A 19810-nucleotide genomic window follows, 5' to 3' on the forward strand; every position below is an offset into this window, starting at 1 on the left:
GGCAGGGTTTATCAAGGTATGAAGGTTTTGGGGATAGCCCATGTGGAGCCACTTTCACACATCTGGTAGCTTGCTCTCCAGACTTTTAAGCTCATAAGATGTATCCTTTTAAAATCTTTCACTTAAAACAGGAAATAACACACTTGAAAATACCCATACAGAAAGGAAGACCTCTCAATTTTTTGAATGGTCAGATTTGAATGGTCAGTCTATTCTCAATACTTCACAGTTTTGCTAATGCAACTATCAGCAGCCAATCTCTTCATTATGTGGTTAGCAAACCAGATACAATAACAGAATATTTATATATGCTTCAAGTTGGGGAGTAGGACTTCTTCTTTACATATCATTATATCTTTTGGAATCTGGTTCCCCACCTTTTTCCACTTGGGAATTATATCAGTTGAGCATACTGCACATGTTCACTACAATTCCCCAGCTCCTCTCCCCTTCTATTTGTGTGTGCTTTGTCAACTTTTAAGGGCTGTTATCTATAAATAACTTTTTAACCTATGCAATATAATCTCTTCTAGTGCTTGGAAATGGTATCCTTTAATTCTTCAATCACTGCCAGACTATACATGTGTATATTACCTGGCTATGATGACAATACTTCTATGATATATTGTATTCTACTCCCAACTCTACCACCCTTACTAGAATGTAAACTCACTGAAGTTGGCTCATTTTTTCTTTCTTTGCATCCCCAAAGCCTTGCAAAGAGAACATGCTTAATAAATGTTTGGCAAGTTGAACTGAATTCTAGATAAGCTGTTATAGCTGAAAAGGTTTATGAGTGCATGGCTGATGAGACTCAACAGAGTTCTGGTCTGGTCAGTGTACAGGGACTTTTGCTGGACCAGGCCCAAAGCCATGCAATCTTTCTAGGGTCTGCTAGAGCTTATGGTCTGCTGGTATGGCCTTCATGCCATGATGAGGTACTAAGAAGCACTTTCAAGAAGTAATTGGTACAAAAAAAGCAAAGAAAAGATGGGCAGCTCTGAAAACAATGTATAGCACTTATTATATAGGCTTTCTTGAAATAGAAATCTGTTGCTTTATATTTTGAATCTTCTCTTATGTTCTCTTGTACACTTAGCAATGTTTTATTTTTTCTTTTCTGTTTTGTATTTAAAATAAAGAAAGGAAAGGAGGAAGAAAAATGAAGGAAAGAAAAAAGAAAAAGAAATAAAAAAAGGTTTGAATAATTATATAAGATCAATAAATAATTGCTGGTTAACTTTTCCTGTTATTCAATGTTGTCTGCTATTTACTAGATATTATAAGCCTAAGTTTCTGATTCTCTATTCACATCCTTCTCAGTTAATACTTTGGGAAATAATTAAACTGAAAGTCTTCCATTTCTGATCTCAGCTTTGAATATTTTTATGTCTTGTTAATTGTTCTGCAAGTAGCTCATAGAAAGATTTGAAGTAAGTGACCTTGTAATTTGTATGACTAGGTAGGACAGTGGATAGAGCATCAGGCTAGAATCAGGCAGAGTTGTCTTTCTGAATTCAAATTTGGCCTCGGATCCATTAGTTCTATGATACTGGTTACTTAACTCTGAGCTACTTAACTCTGTTTGTCTCAGTTTTCTCATCTGTAAAATGAACTAAAGAAGGAAATGGTAAACCACTTCAGTATCTTTGCCATGAAAATCTCAAATAGGGTCATGAAAGGTTGGGCAGGATTGAAATGACTCAGAAACAATAACAAGTTTATACATTGCATTAAAATATAAATTATGCAAAGGGAGAGATTTTTAATTAAGCTATATGTTCAAACCTCTATTAGCTATGTTGCCCCCATTTTAGAGACCCAGTAACTAGCAAGTGAAGTCCACTAAGCACTTAATATCATATTAGATTTTTTTGTTTTTGTTTTTGTTTTTATTTTAACAAAGGGACATTTACTTCCATTATATAACAAGAATAAATGAAAAAAAATTTTTTTCTCCCAGCTCTTAAGGAGTCTAGTCTGAGGCGAAAGAGATTAAATATCAAAGTATCTGAGTCAGCATTTGAATTCAGGTCTTTTTAATACTAACTCTAGCACTCTGTTCACTATGTCATGCTGTTTTTCAATGTCATTATTTATTTATTGAGTACCCATGTTAAAATATTGTTCTATGAATTATGGGGAATATAAGAAAGAATCTGACATGTCATGGTATCTTTTTTTAAATAAACTTACAAATGATGATCTCGATTGGATGGTTAGATATTGTTATTAATAGAGACTGAAGATTAGCCTCATTTACATTTTCTAATACCTGTTACTGAAGTCATTCATTTTCATAAAATCATGAATAGCTCTGAAGTTTAACTCTATGGGCAGCTGGGTGGTACAATGGTTAGAACACTGGGCCTGGAGTTAGTTCAAATCTAGCCTCCGATACTTACTAGCTATATGATCCCAGGCAAGTAATCAAACTCTTGTCTGTCTCAGTTTCTTCATTTGTCAAATGGGAATAACAATAGCACCTAACTTCTAGTGTTGTTGTGAGAATCAAAATGAAATAATAATTATAAAGCACTCAGTGTAGTGACTGGAATATAGTAAACACTATAGAAATATTCACTATCATCATTTTAATTATTTCTAAAGCAACTAGAATATAGTAAGTGCTTTATAAATGCTTATTCAAATCCTTTTTTCGAATCTTTTACAACAATATGTAAAAAAAAAAAGACTAAAACAAAAATAGTTGTCGTTTTGTTCAGGAAACCATTTCCAAATATTAGCACCAGTCTCTAATGATGAAAACATCACTTTTTAAAGTGTTAATAGCATTTCACAGCAGCAAGCAAATAATTTTGGGAAATTATACCTGTAATATTGCCTAAAATGATTATTTTTCAGTATAGATTTTTATTGATTTTTTTACACTGGATATGATATGCAAACTCATATTTTCCTGATGTTAGGCAACATCATGTGAAACCAATAATATGAGTTGCTTTCCCTTGGTTTCTAGTTCATATATTGTAAAGTGTTTGTGAGTAAATGAAGGTATGGATGCATTCAAGAAGAAATAAGATTGAGAACTATGAATTGCCATGAATTGTATTGCTTTGTAGTGGAAATTGATTTAACCTCTTCTCTTTGGAACTATAGTCACATATGCAAGTTGGAGTTTGACTCCAAACCAGTTTTTCACATACTATTTGCAATTAGGGATGACTAAGGACTAAAATCTAGTATCCTGGTGCTAGTTTGCTTCCACCTTTGGTGGATTAATGTAAAAGAGCATGAACTTTTGGAAGTGATAGAGTCTTAAAAATCACATACAAATCATATGAATATCCATTTGCCTTACAGAATTCTATTCACCTTAGTCATTATGTGTTCAAATGCAAAATCAAATGCAGAATGACATTTTCTCATTTTTGCATGATCTGTATTCTGATTATTTATTTATTTTTACTATGTGGTATCAGATCTCTAGAGCATTTAAGAAGCAAAATGGCCATGCCTAGAGTCAAGAAGGCCTGAATTCATATCTGGCCTCAGTACACTTACTAGCTATATGACCTTGAGCAGGTTACTTAACTCTGTTTGCCTCAGTTTCCTCATCTGTGAAATGAGCTGATAAAAAAAAAGAAGGCAAACTACTCTAGTATCTCTTCCAAGAAAACTCCAAATGGGATCATAAAGAGTCAGTCATAACTGAAACAACTGAACAGCAATACTAGAACTCCATTTTGTTTCTCTGAAGTGATATGCTTGTATAGAAGGAGTAGCAGCAGTCTCCAAAAGCCTTTATAATTCTTCCATTAATATACAATAAGTAAAAACATTTATTGAGTGCCTGCCATTTGCTGAACACAGCACTAATTAAATTTGTTTTCTCTTCAAGCCTTAGAAGTAAATCTTCAATTCTAGTAGTCTTCTATAGTGGACCACAAAAGATCTTAATCTGTTCAAAAATAGTTTCATTTGAAATTCTGGAGCTGATACAAAGTAAAGAGAATTTCTGGGGTGTGGGATGGGGAAATAATGTGGATTTGTGGATTTCTTCAATCAAAATGGTTCTGAATCTCCAGTAGTAAAATCCTCCATTTTTTGGACCTAGATATTTTCAAATAATGCTAATCACAGGACTTTGACAAAATAGAGGTGACTCTCCAAAACAGTAGACAAACCTGAATACTGACTATAATATTTTTCTTAGCATATAATTTATTCATTCATTTATTTTATTTTATTTTATTTTATTTTTTTTATATAAATTTTATTTTATTTAATAATAACTTCGCATTGACAGAATCCATGCCAGGATAATTTCTACACGACATTATCCCTTGCAATCACTTATGTTTCGTTTTTTCCCCTCCCTCCCTCCTCCCCCCCCCCCCGGATGGCAAGCAGTCCTATATATGCTAAACATGTTGCAGTATATCCTAGATACAATACATATTTGCAGAACTGAACAGTTCTCTTGTTGCACAGGGAGAATTGGATTCAGAAGGTAAAAATAACTCGGGAAGAAAATCAAAAATGCAAATAGTTCACATTCATTTCCCAGTATTCCTTCTTTGGGTGTAGCTGTTTCTGTCCATCATTTCTCCAATGAAACTCAGTTAAGTCTCTTTGTCAGAGAAATCCACTTCCATCAGAATACATCCTCATACAATATCGTTGTCAAAGTGTATAATGATCTCCTGGTTCTGCTCATCTCACTTAGCATCAGTCCATGTAGGTCTCTCCAAGCCTCTCTGTATTCATCCTGCTGGTCGTTCCTTACAGAGCAATAATATTCCATAACATTCATATACCACAATTTACCCAGCCATTCTCCAATTGATGGGCATCCATTCATTTTCCAGTTTCTAGCCACTACAAACAGGGCTGCTACAAACATTTTGGCACATACAGGTCCCCTTCCCTTTTTTAGTATCTCTTTGGGGTATAAGCCCAATAGAAACACTGCTGGATCAAAGGGTATGCACAGTTTGATAACTTTTTGGGCATAATTCCAGATCGCTCTCCAGAATGGCTGGATTCATTCACAACTCCACCAACAATGCATCAGTGTCCCTGTTTTCCCGCATCCCCTCCAACATTCATCATTATTTTTTCCTGTCATCTTAGCCAATCTGACAGGTGTGTAGTGATATCTCAGAGTTGTCTTAATTTGCATTTCTCTGATCAATAGTGATTTGGAACACTCTTTCATGTGAGTGGTAATAGTTTCAATTTCTTCATCTGAAAATTGTCTGTTCATATCCTTTGACCATTTATCAATTGGAGAATGGCTTGATTTTTTATAAATTTGAGTCAGTTCTCTATATATTTTGGAAATGAGGCCTTTATCAGAACCTTTAATTGTAAAGATGTTTTCCCAGTTTGTTACTTCCCTACTAATCTTGTTTGCATTCGTTCTGTTTGTACAAAGGCTTTTTAATTTGATATAATCAAAATTTTCTATTTTGTGATTGGTAATGGTCTTTAGTTCATCTTTGGTCACAAATTTCTTTCTCCTCCACAAGTCTGAGAGATAAACTATCCTATGTTCCTCTAATTTATTTATAATCTCGTTCTTTATGCCTAGGTCATGGACCCATTTTGATCTTATCTTGGTATGTGGTGTTAAGTGTGGGTCCTTGCCTAATTTCTGCCATACTAATTTCCAGTTATCCCAGCAGTTTTTATCAAATAATGAAATCTTATCCCAAAATTTAGAATCTTTGGGTTTGTCAAACACTAGATTGCTATAGTTGACTCATTCATTTATTTTAATAATAATAGGCTTTTGTTTTTTAAAATACATGAAAAGATAATTTTAAACATTCACTCTTGAAAAACCCTATGTTTCAAATTTTTCTCTCTCCCTCTCTACTTCCTCCCCTAGACAGCAAAGTAATGCAATATAGGTTAAACATGTACAATTCTTCTAAAAGTATTTCCACATTTATCATTATCATATAATTGATAAACAAATAGTACATAATGACTAATAGACAATTCATAATAAAAGAATAAATCATCTACCATGTCTTTGTGAACAAAAACTTGTCTAAGAAGGGATTGCAAATCTTCTATCTTTCCAAATCTCAGAAGTCCATGGAAGTGCCCTGGATACAGGCATTCTAGAAAATGTCAGTCAGTTAACAACACCCCACTGCTACCTCGGTGCTGTAGTCTCACCTCTCCAATCTTGATCAGCTCTGCTACAATCTCCTTTCCTTAAATTACTATCCAGCCAAAGCCCCATGATACCTGGATACAGCAAGGGCACTGCAAAGAGTGGGAAAGGCATACTATAGTTTGAATACTCTTAATACACTAATTTCCCTTTCATAATACTCAGCACTTGCAATGCACATACATTATAAAAGTAACTTCCATGTAGCTTTAGGTTGCCTGGCCTTTACCTGTAGCCATGCATAGTTTGTACTAGTCCCAGAATTCTAAATTGAACTAACCAGAATGAATGAGGATCTTTTAGGCTTATCCTAAGCCTAGAATAGAGGAGGCTTGAAGGGAACCATCCTCTATAACTCTGATGTCATTTGTTGGGCCTGTTCACTCTCAAGATGAATTGATTTATTAAACCACTTCAATTATTAATCAAACCATTATATGTACAAGCTAAATTCACTCTCCCAATGACTTTGTCGGGAGCAAAAGTAGAGATCTCCTTCTTTTTCATGAAAATAGTAAAAACTTAAGGAAGCAGAAATGTTTATTGAATTGAATTGAACTGCGCTAGTAGGAAAGTGAGTTCACTTGTAATGAGAAAAGGAAGTTTTAATTCTTAATTAAGCTAAATTAATTCATGCTTGGTGCATATGAGGTTTAAAAAGCAACTGCGAATTATTAGCTGCGTATTATCTTCAAATCATGCTTTTGCAGAGATACAATATTTTATGTTATGTTATATCTGTTAAGGCAATTGCTTACATTTCTAGGACACTTTGCAGTCTGTACTTTTCTTACAACAACCAGATGAGATAGGTAAGGCAAGTATTTTGATTTCCATCTTATAGCTGAGGAAACTGAGGTTCAAAGAGATTAAGTAATTTGATCAAGTATAATAATGGTTGTATAATAAATGGTTGAAAATATCTGTCATTAGACTTATGTGTGAGGCATTGTGCTTAAATACTTCACAAATGTTAGCTCATTTAAGATTCAGAATAATTCCAGGAGAGAATTATTATGTTTCACAATTTACAGCTGAGAACAGTGAGTCAATAAGAAATTAAGTGACTACCAGAGAGTCACAAAACTATTAATTATTTGAGGTTGAATTTTAATTCAGGTCTTCTTGGTTACAGTAAAGAGGTGTTCATTTTTACATATAATTAATGTTAGTATGTTTTACTCGATTGTGTTTATTACATGGGAGGGTAGTATAGTAAAACAAGTAGCTTTAGAAAATCCTAATTCCATTTTTGGCTCCTTAGAATGTACCATTTCTAAGTGGTGGAGAGGGGTCTTGATTATATGGTATATGAAGATAATTAGAAGTAAAAGAACCTACATGGTCTAAAGTGTTTGTAGCAGTTGTCTTTATGGTGGTAAAGAACCAGAAATTTTTTTTAATAATTATAATTTTTTATTGATAGAACTCATGCCTGGGTAATCTTTTACAAGATTAACCTTTGCACTCACTTCTCTTCTGACTTTTCCCCTCCCTCCCTCCACTCCCTTCCCCAGATGGCAAACAGTTTCATACATGTTAAATATGTTAAAGTATATCCTAGATACAATATATGTGTGCGAACAGTTCTCTTGTTGCACAGGAAGAGTTGGATTCAGAAGGTAAAAAATAACCTGGGAAGAAAAACAAAAATACAAACAGTTTACATTCATTCCCCAGTGTTCTTTTTTTGGGTATAGCTGCTTCTGTCCATCCTTGATCAATTGACACTGAATTAGATCTCTTTGTCGAAGAAATTCACTTCCATCAGAATACACCCTCATACAATATCATTGTTGAGCTATATAATGATCTCCTGGTTCCACTCATTTCACTTAGCATCAGTTCATGTAAGTCTCTCCAAGCCTCTCTGTATTCATCCTGTTGGTCATTTCTTACAGAACAATAATATTCCATAATATTCATATACCACAGTTTACCCAACCATTCTCTAGTTGATGGGCATCCATTCATTTTCCAGTTTCTTGCCACTACAAACAGGGCTGCCACAAACATTTTGGCACATGAGAGTCCCTTTCCCTTCTTTAATATCTCTTTGGGGTATAAATCCAGTAGCAGCAATGCTGGATAAAAGGGTATGCAGAGTTTGATAACTTTTGGGGCATAATTCCAGATTGCTCTCCAGAATGGTTGGATTCATTCACAACTCTACCAACAATACATCAGTGTCCCAGTTTTCCAGCATCCCCTCCAACATTCATCATTATTTTTTCCTGTCATTTTAACCAATTTGACAGGATGTGTAGTGGTATCTTAGAGTTGTCTTAATTTGCATTTCTCTGATCAATAGTGATTTGGAACACTCATATGAATGGAAATAGTTTCAATTTCATCATCTATAAATTATTTGTTCATATCCTTTGACCATTTATCAATTGGAGAATGGCTTGATTTCTTATAAATTAGAGTCAATTCTCTATATATTTTAGAAATGAGGCCTTTATCAGAACCTTTAACTGTGAAAATGTTTTCCCAGTTTGTTGCTTCCCTTATAATCTTGTTTGCATTAGTTTTGTTTGTACAAAGGCTTTTTAATTTGATATAATCAAAAATTTCTATTTTGTGATTAGTAATGGTCTCTAGTTCATCTTTGGTCACAAATTTCTTCTTCCTCCACAAGTCTGAGAGGCAAACTATCCTATGTTGCTCTGATTTATTTATAATCTCGTTCTTTATGCCTAAATCATGGACCCATTTTGATCTTATCTTGGTATACAGTGTTAAGTATGGGTCCATGCCTAATTTCTGCCATACTAATTAAGAACTGGAAATTTTAGGGATGCCTATCAATTGGGGAATGGTTGAACAAGTTGTGGCATGTAATTGTGATGGAATACTTCTGTGCTATAGGAAATGATAAACTCAATGATCTTAGAAAAATATGGACATATTTGCACAAAATCATGAAGAGCAAAATGAACAGAACCAAGAGAACATTATCTACAGTAACAGCAATATTGTTTTAAGGACAACTTTGAGTAAATAATTCATTACAACTATTACAAATCCCCAAATTATAAACAAAGGACATATGAATGAAGATGCTATCTGTATCCAGAGAAAGAATTGATGAATATAAATATATATAAAATGATTTTATGTGTGTATATGTGTGTGTGTGTCTATGTCTAATGGTAATCATTTTTAGGATGGGGGAAAAGGGATGAAATAAAGGGGGGGAAAGAAATTTACTTGATAACTACTATATGTTCAAAAGAAATAACAATTTACACATATTAAATTAAATTAAATTTCATGTGCCATCATCTTTTAAAATTATACTATGTTGTAAAAAAATGCTTTTTTATTGCATAAATTAAAAAGGAACTAAGGACATTTAAGATGGAGTAGAAAAGAGAGGGTAGAGGAATGATGGGAAGTGACTTGATTCTTGTTTATAAATATTCCCAGGACTGTCACATGTTAACCAGACTAATTCTACAAGAAAAAAACCTTGGTTTTTTTTCATCATGGTCTCAGAATGAAGAGCCAGGAACCATTGATGGGACATGCATAGAGGTAACTTCAGGTTAGGAGGAATCTCTTAACAATTAGAAATATCCACAGATGGAATGTGCTGCAATAATAACTCCTAAATTCCATTTCATTAGGTGTCTTTAATTAGAAGCTAGATATCAGGTGTGTGTGTGTGTGTGCGCGTATGTGTATATATATATAAATATATATATATAATATAATATAAATGATATATATTATATGCATATAATATATAATAAAATAATATAAAATATAAATATAAATACATACATACATATATGTTAAAGGGGAATTCCTTTTAGGTATTTATTGTCTTACCTAGTTACTGAACTCAGTTTCAACTCTAAATTCTTTATTCTATGTTCTTTGAAAAAAAGTTAATGAAGGTTAGTTATTTTTGAATGAAAGTTTAATTGAAGTCTTGCTATGCCAAAAGTAGAATGAGTTTTTTCTTCCTTGGATTTTTACAGTATTATTCAATGGCAATCCTATCCCAAAACTTATTTGGTTTTAACCATGTTCATAGAATGGATGCATTATAGAACCTTCTAGGTGGTGATTTTCAATTGCCAATTAATTCTTCAGGTCTTTAGAGGCGATGGACTCAGACTCTGAATCAAGAAATCTACAATTTAGATTTTACTTCTGGCATTTACACGATCCATTTTGACTTTGGACAACTTAGTTAATCACTGTATATCTCAGATAACTCTGTAAGGTTACTCTGTTTTGATAGAGGAAGTTCTCTTGCTTAGAGATCCTCATTTGTAAAATGAAAGATTCTCTTTGGAGTTTGACACTAAAAAAATTATGTGCTTGTGACTGTAGACAAGACACTCTGTAAAATCCAGCCTATAGGCTCTAACACATATATAGTTGTTGATGATTAATATATTTTGGGTTTTGACTCTTCCATTTTGGAAAGAAGGAAATGTTTTTCTCTCTTCTACCAAGATTTAGCATTTATTCATTTTAATCACTGTTTTCATCCCCAGTATGTATAATAAGTATTTATAATAATAATGTATGAGAAAAAAAGAAGATAGATTAATGAAATAGAAACTGTGAGGTATAAATAATGGCCATCTAGTATGTTATTGTTATGGCAAGATAAAGCAATGAAAGCTCTAGAAGATTGTGTTAGAACTCTTATAATGAATTGATGGGAGGATAGCTGCTATGTATGTGACTGGAGGGGAGAAAATCACATTAATTAGATTTTAGATATATTACAGTAAGAAGTATTTGAGCATAGTTATACATTTCAATGTTACTGTTTGTATTAATAATATCATCCCATAGCAAGTCTGGCACAAAAGGGCTTGTATTACTTCACTGAAAGTTCTCCATTATTGAACTCCCTAGGTTTGTTGTGAGGGTCAAAGAAGTAAACTTTCTAAACCAATAAGCATTATTTGAACATCCAGTAAGGTTTTCATGACTTTTACTTTAATTGCAACATCATTGGGAATATACCAAGTCCTGTTGGGAGGCCCACTGCTGTTAAGATATGGAAACACAGAACCTACATTTTCCAGAAACATACCAATGCAAGATAATTGCAGAACAGTTTCCTTGGAGCACCACCAGTTAAAACTTGCCATCTGGGATGAAATGGCTTCTGTTTTCATTTGCAATATCACATTGTAATGAAGTTCCTCTCCCTTTGCAACAATAACATACGCCATAAGCACCTGCCAGGCACCAAGGGGGTTGCCAAATTTAATCTTTCAGAGGATATGGGAAATAAAGATGGCATGGATCAATTCTTTTCTGGCAAGACTCACTCCCACTTATCAATTCAACTCAACAAGCATTTATTAAATGCTAACTATATGTTAGCACTATACTAGACAATTAGTGTCCTCTGGTATCATGTTAAAAAACTATAATATTGAAATGGAAGGATGATTTATTATCACATAAATTTGTACATAATATAAACAATACAAAAATATTAAAATTATGTGTTTGCATATAATTATAATTATATATAAAATATAGGGTAGCTTGGTGGCTCAGTGTACAGAGTACTAGGTTTTGAGAGAGGAAGACTCATCTTTCTGAATTCAAATCTGGCCTTAGACATTTATTAGCTATGTGACTCTGGGCAACTTGATTATATCTGTTTACCTCAGTTGCCTCATCTGTAAAATAAACTGGAGAAAAAAAAATTGCAAACTACTCAAGTATCTTTGCCAAGACTTATGAAGAATCAGGCATGAGTGAAAAATGACTCATGATTTATTATCATATTTTAGCATAATGTGAAGCACTTGGCAATGATTAAAATCTTTCTCATCTTATGTTCAGATTCAAGTATGGAATGAATTTTCCACATTATAACAAGATGAAAGGATGAGACATTACTTTGTAACAATAACACAGGGTTAACTTCATGTATGAATAATTGCATGTATAATTATTTTATTATTTGTTATTTAGTTTTGTATTTGTCTATAGAATGTAATTTTCTTGAGAGCAGACACTATTTCACTTTGACTTTGTACATCTATACCTAGTGAAGTTCCTGACAAATAGTAGGAGCTTAATAAGTGCTTACGCATTGCTTGTTTGATTGTTTTTCACTTTTAAACAAGGATAGCTACTCATTATTCTTCTATTTTCCTTTAATTTCATTTTCTCCAATTAAGACACTGGCATTTTCTATTCCGTACAGCCACAAATATATTTATTTTCCTCTTGATATACCAGCCAAGCTTGAAGCATTCAAAAGCAATTTTACTAAGAAACTAGGGCAAATCAAACAAAGGAATAAAATTACTAGATGTGACTAAAAAAGATAAAAACAAGGAAAAAGTTCTCAGATGCCAAACAGAAATATTCAGATGATGAACTTAAGGTATTTGAGTTCACATAGTTTCCATAATGGTGCAATTTATCAGAATCTGTTTCCTAGTTTCATCTGTGGGTGTTTACCCCAGGATTTGAAGTATGTCACAAGGTCGGCTCTGCAGTTTTTCTTGGTCCACTTCAGGCCACCTCTGAGGCCAGACTACCTGGAGAATGTAAGATGCTTCCCCCCTCCCACCCCATTTGCACCTTAAAGATTCCACCTGAATTTTAGATGGATTAGAACACTGGATGTGGAACCATTTCACTCAGTGATACCCTGGAGTTTTTCTTAATTTTGAACACTAGGCCCATTTTTCTCATTTTATTTGTCTAAAGCGTATGCACTTCTAAATGAGGTATTAAAAATTATATTGTAAAATCATGGCACCTCAAAGGTAGAAGATGCATAAGAATCTATTTAGTCCAACTATTAACTGAAGAAGAATCTAGGACTAGGGAGATTCAGACACTGAAGTCATCCACTGAGGAAGAACCCATTTCCTCCTAAGGCTGCTCATTTAACTTTTAAATAGTACTTATTATTAGGGAGTTTTCTCTTAGATCATATCTATACTTGCTTTTCTGTAACTTCTAGTTGAATCTCCAGAATCTGTATAGACCTGGGTCCATTTTCTTTCCTACTTTTCAAGAATTTGTCTCAGAGATCACTTTCTTCTGCGTCATCAGCATCCAGATCCTGGAACTTCCAGTCTCTTTAAATCATAATTTCCCATAAGGCTTGGAACAGCTTCAAGTTCCTTTGATTATATATGCTTAGAGAATTGATGTTCAATTTCAGGTTTACCCAGACAACACAGGTTCTTGTTGACACATATCAACAGACACCATACCTATTAAGGGGAAAGAAGAGAAGACATGTATCTTTTGTCTCATGATGAAAGTTTAAGGGAGGGTCTCAAAGAATTCCAAAACACTCAACTGATAGAAAGTTGCTTCTCTCTCTCTCTTTTTTTTTCTGCTGAGGCAATTGGTGTTAAATGACTTGGTGAGGGTCACACGGCTATGAAGTATTAAGTGTCTGAGAGCAGATTTGAATTTAGGTCCTCCTGACTTCAGGGCTAGTGCTCTATCCACTGCACCACCTTGCTGCCCAAGGGGCAGCTGGCCCTATAGTCAGGAGGAGCTGAGTTCAAATATGGCCTCAGGGCACCATGGGCAAGTCACTTAATGCCAATTGCCTTTTTTTTTTTAAAGTTTACTGAGGGCATTCAGCAATCAATCTCATTTGGTTTAGCTCTTCTCTTCCACTATCACAGGAACTAAGAGTCTAATCCATGTTTGCTAGATCATCTCAAAACACAAACCCTTCAGTACTGAACTGATATATATGTGTCCCACCAGGAGTCAGAGCACTCATGTGATTGGAAGAAACCCAGATCCAAGGAAAGTACATGTGTCATTGGAAATGATCCAAAGGGTCACTCTAGGTGATCTAGGGAAGCTTTCTTCCCTGGCTATATATCTCTGAAAGAATGACCACCATTATACTTGTGTAAAATTCTTCCTTTTTATTTCTATTATTATTTCTCTCATTCAGGAACTCAAGACTTAAAAAGATAGTATTCAAGCTATAACAGGAATTTTAGACTTTTGTTTCATTTCAAATGCTAACCATTTTGGTTCTAATTCAGAAAACCAGCATTTAGTTGTGTATTTTTTTTTTAATACCAGAGAGCAGTTACCATTCTTTAATGCAGCTTCCTTCTTTCCCCACAAAATGATCAGATATAATGAAAGCTGATGTCCTTTAGAAGGTGGTTAGCCTTGCTTTCAGGCCTGAGGCCTAACCACATGAAGAACTAACACATTCGTTAGGCCATCTGTCAGCTCCAAAAGGCTTGATTGCATACTGCTTCCTGAGTGTTATTTTGGTGACAGATTCTTAATTCCATGCAAAGTTATTCATTAATTTTGTTCACCATATTCTCAGTGGGATGTAGTTTGTTTATTTTTCCACTTTTGAACACACCCGTATCATTCAAAACAATTTGTTGATACCGCATCTTATTTGCAAATGCTCAGGTGGTTTCACAGTTTTGAGCTGATATCAGCTTCCCAGGATGACTTGATTAACTCTGGGTTTTCCTTCAGTCACATAAATGCACATTTATTAAGTACCTCAATCCATTAATGCAACTATATGCAGATTTATAGATGCCTAAAATCTCTGTGGGTCAAATCAATTTAGATTAAAAAAAAATTCAAGATGGAGAAAAGAAAATAGTAATTTAAAAAATCATCACTCAAAGGGCCAATTAGAATGTCTTTTATATTAAATCTTACCCAGATCTCTCTTTTCAAAAACTTCAGTGAATGGCTTATGAAACAAGAAATGCATATCAAATGAACTCAATCCATTTGTTCTGTCTATGAAATTGTGTAGAGGTGAGTTCAGGGGTTTCCAAATTTTCCTGACAAGTTTTATGATCATTTGTGAATAATCATAGGACAATGAAGATAATTAATAGGAAATGTCTGTGTCTGAAGTAAGTGCCTAGCAGAAAGATATGTTAAACCTTAAAGACTGATCTGTAATGAGAGGTCATCGGTTCCATCTTGTAACATGTTTCATTTTGTAACTATACATATTTACCTGGTAAGTAGTTATCAGTATCTACTTGAAAACCTCTAGCAATGGCGAATTTACTACCTTTTTCTATAGCCCATTTTACTTTTGAAAACCTCTAATTGTAAGGAAGTTTGTCTTCACACTAAATTAAAATTTGCTTCTGTGGAGCTTTTATCCATTGCTTTTAGATCTGTTGTCCAATATCATGCATGGATGGAGTCAAGACGGCAGAATGAAAATAGGAAGCTGCTTGGGCTCTCCCAATTTCTCTCAAAAACCACATGAAACCAAGCCTCTGAACAAAATCCATTGGAATGAAACCACTCACCAGTTCAAGAAAGATTGGAAAAAATTTAAGAAATATCAGTTTCACTAGGTTGTAAAGAGAGTTCAGTCCAGCTCAGACAGATTCTGGGAAAGCTGGTGAGAGTGTCTTAATCACAGCAAATCAAATGAGACCTTCTGTCCTGGCTAGTAGAAGAGCATATCATTAGGCCAACCTCCAGTCCCAATTCAGAAGGCAAATTCTGGCAAACCAAGCTGTTTTCTGAAAAGAACAGGCAAACACAAGGGGCCCTGTGCTCAAAGCCAAGGCTCTGAGCTACACAAGAAGTTTGGGAAAGTACTCCCTTTAACCTAGGAGCAGAGTTCAACCATAAAAGTAAAAAAAAAAAAATAAAGGAATACCAAAAAAAGAGGAAAAATGAGCAAGAAACAGAAAAGAACCTTGATCATAGAAAGCTACTATGGTGACAGAAAAGATTAAACTCAAAAAAAGACAAAATGTCCACAGAGGAAATCACAAAATGATATGAATTGATCTCAAGCCCAAAGAGAATTCTTGGAAAAGCTCATAAAAAAACTTTAAAAGGCAAATAAGAGAGGTAGAAGAAAAAAAAATGAGAAAAGAATGAGAGGTATGCAAGAGAGACTCAAAAGCTTGGAGAAGGAAGGCAATACCTTAAAAAATACAATTGGCTAAATCCAAAAAAAAAAAAAAAGTCCACTGAAGAAAACAGAACCTTCAAAAGTAGAATTAACTAAATGAAAAAAGAGATAGGAAAAGCTAAGTGAAGAAAATTACACATTAAAAACTAAAATGGGGCAAATGGAAGCTAATGACTCAATGAAATATGAAGAATAAATCAAATTGAAAAGAATAAAAAAACGGAAGATGTGAAATAACTCATTGGGAAAATAGCCAACCTGGAAAATAGATCCAGAAAAGACAATTTAAAAATTATTGTTCTACCGGAAGGCCAAAAGAGCCTGGATAACATTCTTCAAGAGATAATCAAGAAAACTGCCTGGATATTCTAGAAACAGCAGAGGAAATATACTCGTTGGAAGAATTTATTAGTCACCTTCAGAAAGCAATCCCACAAGGAAAATTCCAAGGAACATTCTTGCAAAACTCCAAAACTCCAATCTCAAAGAATAATACTACAAGCTGCCAGACAGAGCCAAGCATGACAAATACAATTAATCTCTTTTCCATATAATAGCCCTTTATTTGAAATCAGATAACACTTTACTTCTAAGTCAGTGTTCTTATCTTTTTTTGTGTGTCAAAAGACCTCTGATATGGTATTTCTAGGGCAGAGTATAGTAGGACTATCACCTCCCTTATTCTGAATATAAGAATCAGGATCCCATTTGGGGTTTTCTTGGCAAAGGTACTGGAATGAATTGCCATTTTTTCCCAGCTCATTTGACAAATGAGGAAACTGAAGTAAACTTGGTTAAATGATTTGGCCAAGGTCATACAACTAGTGAACATCTGAAATCAGATTTGAACTCAAAAAGCTGAATCTTCCTGATTCTAGGCCTCTATCCACTGTAGCAACTAGCTGCTCCCAACACCACCAATAGCAACAACAACAACCATCTCCTGTTCTGAATATCATACTTTTTTTTTTTGTAAAATACTGACATTCATATAACTATTTGAAATGCTTGATATATACTTCAGCTAATCTAGCTATTATGTCACATTATGGACCTATAATGATATTTTAGTCATCCAAAACCCCAGGTATTTTGTACATAAATTCACTAATTACTTCTCCACCAAAGTCAAATGAGATAATGTCTTTGATAATCGCTCATGACTAAATGAGATAATATTTATAAAAGTGCTTAGAGTAGTATCTAGCACATAGTAAGTACTATACAAATGCTTATTCCATGCTCTCCACCACAGCCATCCTGACAGATAGCATGATATAATAGAAAGGACACAAATTGTAAATTAGAGAATCTCTGTTAAGATCCTCATTTTTCTATTTATTTTGCACTAAGACTTTGAGCAAGTCTCAGGGCCTTAGTTTCCTGAGCTGTAAAATAAGGGGGTTGTATTGTATTATTTTTAAGGCCTATAAATTTATGATACTATGATCTCAGTTGGCTTTTTGAACTCAAGGGCAACATTGCATAATTCATTTTCATCAAATTTCATCTTAGTAGATTTACAATTGATTATTTTCTTATGGAGAGCTTTTTGGACACTGATTTTGTTAGCCAACATGTCAATTACTCTTCAGAGCAGGTGTTATATATGTCCTATTTGTGTTTTCATTCAAGTCATTGATAAAAAGGCTGGACAAAATAGGACCAAGAACCAAGTCGGAGATTTTTCAACAGAGGCCTCTGTCCAAGGTACTATCATTTTATTAATCATTTTCTTTGTGAGATATTAAAGAAAAGAAAGGGATCTGTATGTGCCAAAATGTTTGTGGCAGCCCTGTTTATAGTGGCTAGAAATGGAAAATGAATGGATGCCTATCAATTGAAGAATGATTGGGTAAATTGTGGTATATGAATGTTATGGAATATTATTGTTCTGTAAGAAATGACCAGCAGGATGAATACAGAGAGGCTTGGAGAGACTTACATGAATTGATGCTGAGTGAAATGAGCAGAACCAGGAGATCATTATATACTTCAACAACGATATTGTATAAGTATGTATTCTGATGGAAGTGGATCTCTTTGACAAAGAGAAGATCTAACTCAGTTTCAATTGATCAAGGATGGACAGAAGCAGCTACATGTTGGAATCCTTCAGCTACACCCAAAGAAAGAACACTGGGAAATGAATGCAAACTGTTTGCATTTTTGTTTTTCTTCCCGGGTTATTTTTACCTTCTGAATCCAATTCTTCCTGTGCAACAAGAGAACTGTTCGGTTCTGCACACATATATTGTATCTAGGATATACTGTGACATATTTAACATGTATAGGACTACCTGTCATCTGGGGAAGGGAGTAGAGGGAGGGAGGGAAAAAATTGGAACAGAAGTGAGTGCAAGGAATAATGTTGTAAAAAATTACCTTGGCATGGGTTCTGTCAATAAAAAATTATAATTTATTTTAAAAAATCATTCTCTTTTTGTATGGCCAGGCTCCATTTAGCCCCAAAATATAATAAAAATTAAAATTCCTTATTGAAATACAATTTTACTATACCTATGTCTATGTAAGCTAGTAACCCTTTCAAAAAAAGAAATGAAGTTACTCTCCCAAACCATTCTTGATGTAGTTATTCCTGCTGACCATAGCTTCTCTTTCTAAATTCTTATAAACCATCTCTTTAATATTATTATCTAGAATGGATGTTAAAGTCCAGGTTATTGTTTTTTAGTTAGGAATTCCATTCTTTTCTCTTTGGGAAACTAAAATTTGAAAATTGTAATATTTGCCTTTTTATTATCATATAATGTAGAAGACTGGAACTCTGAAAAGGTGTATTTGAATCTAAGACAGCAGAGCACTTAAGGCTAATTACTTACTCAATGTGAGATAATGATTCTATATGCTATGGTTATGTAATGGCTCTCTTCACATTGCTGAATGTGTGTGTGAGGGTCAGAGCCTCTCTGCCATAGCATGCTGAGGAAAGAAGACTTCAGGCTCCAGATTCCAGAGTCCAGGATTCATCTTTGGCAAGTCGAGTAGCAGCTTGCCTGCCTCCTTCACTTCTAAAGATCAAGGACTTTGACTGATCCTGACTCTGACTGATCCTGAGGCCCTCCAGAGAGCTACCCTACACATTATACTACTGTGTTTCCCCAATAATAAGACCTATCCCAAAAATAAGCCCTCCCCTTACTGTGTAAGATTCCTCTAAAATAAGCCCTCCCCAAAAAATATGCCCTATTGAGATTGCTACTGTAGTGAAGGTGATCCCCTGTGCTACACGCTACATTATAGTACCCTCTGTATGCACCATCCTCCCCCTCCCCCCCGGGTGAAACACACGCTGCTCGGAGCTGCATCCAATCAGAGCTATAGCAGTGAGCATGCCATCCTGTTCTTCCCCAAGTGATTTGCTTGCTGGCGCCATTGAGAACAGTGCTGCGGAGGAGAGCTGAGGCAGGACAACATAAAAACCTGGTATGTAAGCGGGAGTGAGGGGGCATGATGGAGGATAAAAGGGCCATCATGGAGGATAAAAGAAGAACTCAGGGGGCATGATGGAGGATAAAAGAACTCAGCCAGCACTCACCGCACTAAAGAAATGAAGAACTTCCTTGCAGAGAGAAGAATAGATCAAGTAATGATTCCTGCAGGAATGACTGCCTATCTCCAGACCCTTGATATTGCAATAAACAAGCCATTCAAGGACAATTTGCGCATGGAAGTCAATGACTACATTGAAAATAGAGTGGAAAGAAATCAGCGTGGAAACTTTG

This window comes from Antechinus flavipes, chromosome 4, assembly GCF_016432865.1.
Source record: "Antechinus flavipes isolate AdamAnt ecotype Samford, QLD, Australia chromosome 4, AdamAnt_v2, whole genome shotgun sequence".
NCBI lineage: Eukaryota > Metazoa > Chordata > Mammalia > Dasyuromorphia > Dasyuridae > Antechinus > Antechinus flavipes.